The sequence below is a fragment of the Amblyomma mixtum genome, chromosome 5 (assembly GCF_055824585.1).
Source record: "Amblyomma mixtum isolate Tamu chromosome 5, ASM5582458v1, whole genome shotgun sequence".
Lineage (NCBI taxonomy): Eukaryota > Metazoa > Arthropoda > Arachnida > Ixodida > Ixodidae > Amblyomma > Amblyomma mixtum.
The window spans coordinates 169,093,511-169,100,798 of NC_143016.1; the positions used below are offsets into that span (position 1 = coordinate 169,093,511).

The 7,288-nt window shown below is 45.3% G+C and overlaps 1 pseudogene across 1 annotated transcript; it reads left to right on the forward strand.

Moving 5' to 3' along the window:
- The first annotated feature begins 503 nt into the window (after positions 1 to 503).
- Positions 504 to 6,251, forward strand: LOC149344641 (uncharacterized; annotated as a pseudogene). The gene is made up of 4 exons (XR_016282776.1): positions 504 to 1,253; positions 1,327 to 1,746; positions 2,179 to 2,262; positions 5,494 to 6,251. The product of XR_016282776.1 is annotated as an uncharacterized LOC149344641 (transcript).
- Positions 6,252 to 7,288: the final 1,037 nt, after the last annotated feature.

Below are 7,288 nucleotides of genomic sequence, written 5' to 3' on the forward strand. Positions count from 1 at the left end.
GGTTGCCACCATCGGAAGCGCCAACGTCGCCGGCAAAATGACCCTAGTAAAGTCAGTCACGTGGTTAGCCCTGAAACTAACGTCAGAACCAGAGCTAGAGAAATGTTCCAGGCGTCGCTATCGCGCAAAGCGAAACACATAAGTGTGCCGAGGCAGATGGATCTGGGCAGTAGAATAGACTGCAAAAAGAAACCGTGCAAGCATTCGCGCGGGACAGAGTTTTAAGGGAGGAAACCGATATTCAAGAGGGCGCTGCCCAGGAGGCGAAAAATTAAGGAGCAGGACAAGCGTGAATCTTGCCGCCAGCACGGAGAGAGCAAGACGCGCAAAGGCGCGTGCTCTCATGCAGGCTCTCGCTTTCCACTGCAGTCACGGGGGAAACCGCGCTCCCACAGAAAGCGGCACGCGCGCGGAAGGAAAGCGCGTGTACGGCTGAAAGAGCGAAAGATTGTACGAGGCCGCAGTGGGCGCATTTGTTTTTCAGTCCCGGACTGTCCGGGACTACTTGCGGACTCGAGTCCGGTATTTGTTTTTCTCGGGCAGCCCGAAAGCTCCGCCCACCTGCCCGCATCGCCATAGCAACGCGTTCATTTTTCGCCTATTACAGTCCACGGACTATTTTGGGCTGCCAGGAAATTTTTGCGCCGGCGGACAGCAGACGACAGCTGCCGGGAAAGTAAAGCGCCGCGCTGGCGGCCATATTGAGTTAGACTCTGTGGTCATTCCGAGTAATTTTCGTTCTGCTGACGGACGATGTCATGCGTTAACCTTCGCATGAGCTCCGTTGGTGCTGTGTGATGTAGCGCAAGACTTGTCATGTGTCATCCATGTTGTGTTTGTTTAATCGCAAAGCACGTACGGGCTGAGAGCATCGCATGTTTCCTTAATTTGATGGGCTTTCATTCGCAGCGTTTGCAGCCTAATCAAGAAAGTGTTAATTCATCTGGAGTGTAATATATGGGCACAGGAAACCTATATCCCCAAGTAAAGTGACTAGTGTGCTGGAGATGTTCGCTTAGTAACGGTGTTCTGCCCTTGGTTCTGCCTATGCATGCGATACGTCGCGCGAGGTTTTCGCATTTTGTGCGGGACTTCTCTCGTATGCTCACATTCAACTCTCGTTCGTGTTTCGAGAGAAAAAAAAATGGCGAAAGTTGTACTTATTGCCGGCGTTCAGAGAGCAGTATACCCGTTGGTAGATGAGGATGGCAGACAGCTGTTCCTGAACGGCCTGCCGCTGTACGAAACAGACGGTAAGCGATGTGCGTGAGTCATTCGTCATGTGTGCATGTGTTCACATCACCTCGACTGGGCTCTGGTTTGCAGACGGCCTCCGCGTCTGTGTAGACGACGGGCCGGAAAGCACCGAGCCGACCGAGCCGTCCGAGCCGTCCGTCGCAGGCACCGCTGCCGGCCCACCACCCCTGCAGCAACCCGTTGAGGTGCCTGAGCGACACGTTGCCGGTCCGGCTGACGTCGAGCCACCCGAGGAGCTGTGGGCGAGGGCGAAAGTACTCCGGCTGCTCGAAGCATATAAAACGTTCCGAGCAGACCGGAGGAACCGCTGAAACCCCAGCGCGTCATGTGGGAGGAGTTGGCCGGAATCCTCAACAATGATTTCCCGGCCAGCATCGTGACCGCCTCCTAGGTCGAAAACAAGTGGCGCACTCTGAAAAGGGGATTTTTCAGAGTGCGCCACCACAACAGGCAGTCAGGCCACGACAGGCGGACATGTCCCTTCGAAGAGTGAGTCGTATGCAGTCTTGAATATGCAACCACTGAATGCCTGCAGAAATTAACACTGCGTTTGGTATATTCTTTTCTGCCGAGAGAAAAAATTTCGGTGCTTGTCCAAGCGATGAGCTTGACACAAGTGAATTGGTTGTGCTTATTTGTTAGTAAATTACACTGGCCATGTAGAACATGATACAGAAAATACTAGAACCTCCCAGTGAGGGGGTGCGCCCCTCTGCCAAGCCAGTCATAGGCTTTTTGGGTGTACCCCTAACATCCCTGATGTTGAAATAAAGGTATTTGTACTTGTAGATATATCGAAAGCTTGACTCTGTAAAACTTCTAATAGTGCACAAATTGCAAAGCCAGCAGGATCATTATCTGTTGCGTGCTAATATGAGCAGCGTGAAGCTTGTGTGGTTACCTACTACTTTCTATGTCCAGAGAGCTGGCGGAGGTGTTCGAGAGAAGCCATGCCGTGCAACCTCCATACCTTCTTGGACCGGGCCTGGTGCGGACACCAGAAGGGTAATTACTGTTCATGTACGCCTGTTGCATGTGCTGAAGAACGATGCTGGTGTAGCTACACAACTATAGTAGCCTTCTCATCAGAAAGAACCGAATTTGAGTTCATCAAGATTACGCCACTGATGTTACATAAAGCTGAACACATTACAAACCTTCTCAGCAGACATAACACCAAGGGACCTGAGGCACCATCCATGTGCTGCTGGTGTATGGTAGCATTGCCAATGCGATACAAAGGACACTGTTCCAGAAGCACTTGATGTAGTCGCAGTGTGCAACACAACAGTCTCATGCACATGAAAATGTTAATCTGCTTCCACTAGCGTACATGCTGTTCCTGGGCCGAGCGGAGAGAGCGAGAGGCTGCTGGAAGAAACGGAGACAGAGGATGACGCAGATCGTGTGTCTAGCCAGCAGCCCTCACAATCCCCTCCTGCTCAGAGGAGACGTTATTGCTCTAGGCAAGATGTGTTGGCTTCCCTGGTCGAGAAAATTGACAATGTCGAAACAAACAGAGAGAGGAGGCACCAGGAGCTTCTTGCTGCTCAAAGGCAGGCAGAAGAGCTGCGCGACCGCCGTCGCAGGGAGCGAAATGCTCTTCTGGAGAGACTTGTGTCTGCCTTTGAACAGCAACGTGCTCCTAGGTCCTCCGAGGAGTAAATTATTTTTTTGTTTTTGGGGGGCTATGTACATTGAATGCATTTTTGTTTACATGAAGGATAAATTTAGGCTAATTTTGCTCATTAAGTTATAAATTGTACAGGTACAAGGTATGTGTACATTTGTGTTTATTGTTTGTAAATAATTTACAGGGATTCAGCTTTTCTGTATGATTGTGAACGTGTACATTGTGAATATTTTATGCAATCATGAATATGTGCCATTTGTGAAAGAAGCTGTAAATATGTACATCATGAACATTTCCCCCTCGCTAAGGGATACATCTCAGTTATGTAAATGCAGTCGTGCCTTATAAATGTACACAATTTGGTTCCCGAACAAAATGTCCATACAACGAGTTGCCTGCAATAACGAATCATGGAAAAAAACGCAAGGAAACACTTTATGATTAGTCTGCATGTGTGCATATAAGTGACCTACAATGAAGAGGAAATGACACAAAACCTTTGGAGCTTGAAGAGCATTACTGTGGTCACCATTATCTTTATAATAACAAGGCACCCGAGGCGCATGTCGTTGTCTTATGGTGTGGTGATGTGTGTCCCACTAAGGCTCTTTATTTATTTATTTATTTATTCAAATACCCTAAGGGCACACTGGGGGCATCACATAGGGGGGGACAAATCAGAGCACACTTTTCAAGTGTTAATTTTCACTATAGGTGCTCAATACGTCATATTGAGAGAGAATATAACAACGTAAAAGCTGTTGCAAAAAATGCACAACTAACAAAGAAAGAGAACATACTGGTCTGCAAGTAAGTGATATAAAAGCGCAAATCTGGTTACTGAACGCACTGGGATTCCAGATAAGTTAGCAGTTCCGACTGAAATAAGGAAAACTGGGTTATGCTAGCGATACTGGAGGGCAACTCGCTCCATTCTTTTATTGACAACGTTAAAAGGTGAATTCTTGTACTTTTCCGTCTGAGCGAAGATGGGGTTAACTTTGTAGATATGATCGGTGCGACGTGAAGTATGCAATGGCGGTAAGATGTGAGACCGGGCAAACGATGTACTGCTGTGAAAGAGAGTGTGAAAAAAAGATAATCTGGCAAATTTTCTGCGCATTGCGAGGGGTGGTATGTTGAGCTCTTGCTTCAAAGATGAAACGCTTTGAAATCTCGAGTACGATGATAAGATGAATTGCACGGCTTTATTCTGAACGACTTCAAGCAGCTCATGTCCCATGAGCTGCTAGCTTACATATGTCAGCTGAAAGCTCTAGGATACGACTTGAAACGTAGCACAGTCGGTAGAGAATGTTATTTTTCAAAGCTATTCATACAACCCATCAACTTCGAACGCGCATAGTCTCGGCACCCAGACATTGACAATGATTTAACTACAAAAAGAAAAAGCCATCACTCGGCCATATGCACCTTGACGACCTCCCACTGGTGTGCTCCACTCAAAATATAGGAAAGGAATGATCCAGTTGGGGCAGTGGAGTTTCTTTTTTACATTGGTGTACATAATGGGGTGTGTGCATTTGTACCCTCTCCGTTGTCAGGATGAGTTTCCATAATTATGAGGTGCAAGTCTTCTGAAAGTTTGGTCCCCATAAAAACTGTCCATAATTCGAATTGTCCTTAACATGGGGGTCCCAATAACTAGGCACGACTGCAATTGTAAATATGTACATTTTGAATGTATTTCCCAAGCAGAGGGATACGCTTCATTTGTGTAATTATTTTAAAATGTCAAAATTGTGAACATTGTCCACAGGCAAAGGGAAACATGTCATTTGTGTAAACAACTGTTAATATGTACATATTAAATATGTCGCGAGGTGCACAAAAGTGAGCAAATATTGAAATTTCTTTACGGTGCACATTTCATCCTAAGTGTCGGATGTATGTTTCTTTCTTCCCTGGACTTTCTGTGCATTTTTTTTGTACTACATGAGTAGTGCTACTGTGAAATTATTGTTTGGGGGAAGATTTCACTGTGATACATCAGCACATAGGTAGACAACGTTATGAGTGCCAATATAGGATGTATTTGTTTCTCAAACAGCATTCACTAATCAGCTGTAGTGATGACTACAACTAGAATGCACGTCTGTGTTTGCATGTGTGTATAAAGGGTTAAAGCTTAACAGTATTGTAAAGCAAGCTGCTGCGATATACATTTCAACACGTGTGTGTACATGTAATGCACCCTGTCGCGAGGCTCAGCGATTAGTGTGCTTGCCTACTGCACCAAAGGAGTCTGGTTCAATGCCTGTCGCAGCGGCAATGTTTCAATGAAGGTGAAACGTAAAATACTTCCATGTGTTCTGCAGTATCAGCGCACATTAAGGAACCCCAGATGATCCAAAATTAATCCAGAGCCCTCCCCTACAGTGTCCCTCATAACCTGTGTGTAGCTTCGCAATGCGAAACCTCACATAAGTGAAATGCTTAGTCAGCATTCACTTCTATTTCTGCCAGAAATGTGCGCTCACGTTGTCAGTATACTCGCATGATACTTTCTACTGCAAGTAGAAAGTACAAGTGACTAACCATTGCAGTGTGTGACCTTTTCGGTTTGTTTTTTTTCCCCACAGCACCCAGGAGCTGGAATCCAGGTATTTCATTACATACATTCACTGCACTTTCATGTTTGCTTTGCTAGCTCAGGTGCGCATGCCACTTGTGCAGTGCATTGTTTGCATGGTTTCTTACAGAAGTTGAAAACAGCTTCCTTCCTACTTGTGGTCAGTTCATACATAGTGAGCACGTATGTGTACTCAGGGTTTGCTTTCGAGATATGGCGTGTGCATGTTGGTGTGGTGTGGTAATGCATTCATGAAAATAGATATGCATGCTTTGTGCAAGCTCTGCATGCTGTCCTGCACTGAAAGTAGTATAATTTTTATGTGCATATAAAAGTAGCAGAACGAGGCGGAGTGCACTTGGGAGGCACTCCGAGGCATGAATGGCAGTTAACCAATATCAGTGCTGGTACTCACCTCTGAAGCAGAGCCACTGAGGGTAACGAAAAAGGTGAAACCTAAATTGAGGACCGCACAGCGGCTATGCAACGGGAAATGATAGGTGTAAGCGTTAAGAGACAGGAAGAGAGCAGAGCGCCTCAGGGAAGAAACGATGGTCATGGTAAAAGAAACAGGCATGGACAGGGCATGTAATGAGAATACAGTAAAGATGATGACCGTTATTGGTGATAGACTGGATTCCAAGAGAAGGCGAGCGTAGAAGGGGTCACATGAGGTTATGAAGTCTGTGAGGATACAGTGACCGCAGATGGGACAGGAGGACACGTTTCATTGAAGAGATGCGAGCGAGACCGTTGTCTTGCAGTGGCCGTAGTGATGTGAATAAAATCAAGTACAACCACTTGAGGGTATTCTTTTTATTCACTGGCTGTGGTTACATAGTCCACAAAAAAAACTTCCTCACCACTGTACACACGAAATAACATAAGCACAATGGTCCCATTTCCACAAAAGACACTGTCATGGGAAAAACAGTACATGGTGTTGTTCACTTCTTTCACATCTGACACGATTGAAGGGACGTACTGGCCGTAGACCTATTTTCCTTATTTTTAGTCCAATCGTAATGAAACTATAACTGCTCAGTTTTTAAACCAATTTCAAGTCTGAAATTAACTTATTCATAAATTACATAGTTCACAAGTTTGCAAAATTATAAATCTTTGAAGCATGGCTGAACAACTTTGCTTCGATTATCGCACACAGACTTCAGCTTGCCTCAGCAAACAATATGCCATCTCCATCAGTCCTAGATGTTGAGTTGTCATCATAAGACAGGCAGGTGTCCAAAATTTTCATGCTGTTAAATCATTTGCTCCTGCACAGATGTATCCCATTTTAACACTATGTTCAAGATTTGTACAGCTGAAGAATAACAGCTGTAGATTCCAGGAATGTCATTTTTAGAAGATAAATTTTGTGGCCATTTTTTGGTTTCAAAGACCAATGTCCGCCCCTTAGATGGAATGTTGCTTTGCTGTAAACAGTACCAAGTTCACCAAAATACAAAACAAATGGACACAATGCTGATATGCAAACTGAACTACTGCCTCTTATTTGCAAGTGGACGTATAGCACGTTATTAATGTTTGCAGTTTGCACGTGCACTCCTCAATATTAGAACTGAAGTAAAAATGTGTCCATACAGCCTCGGCCAAGAATGCACTTTAGTGGAAGGTCAAGTTTAAACAAAACTGGCCAGATCATCCAAGACGTACATCCTGCAGTGATTGTGCTGTACGGAATCTCCTGTCATATGCAACATGACAACACTTCCACATGATGTCGATCGTACGGTGTTTTCCTGGATGACACATTTCATATTTTCAATGCCAGCATCTAGGCC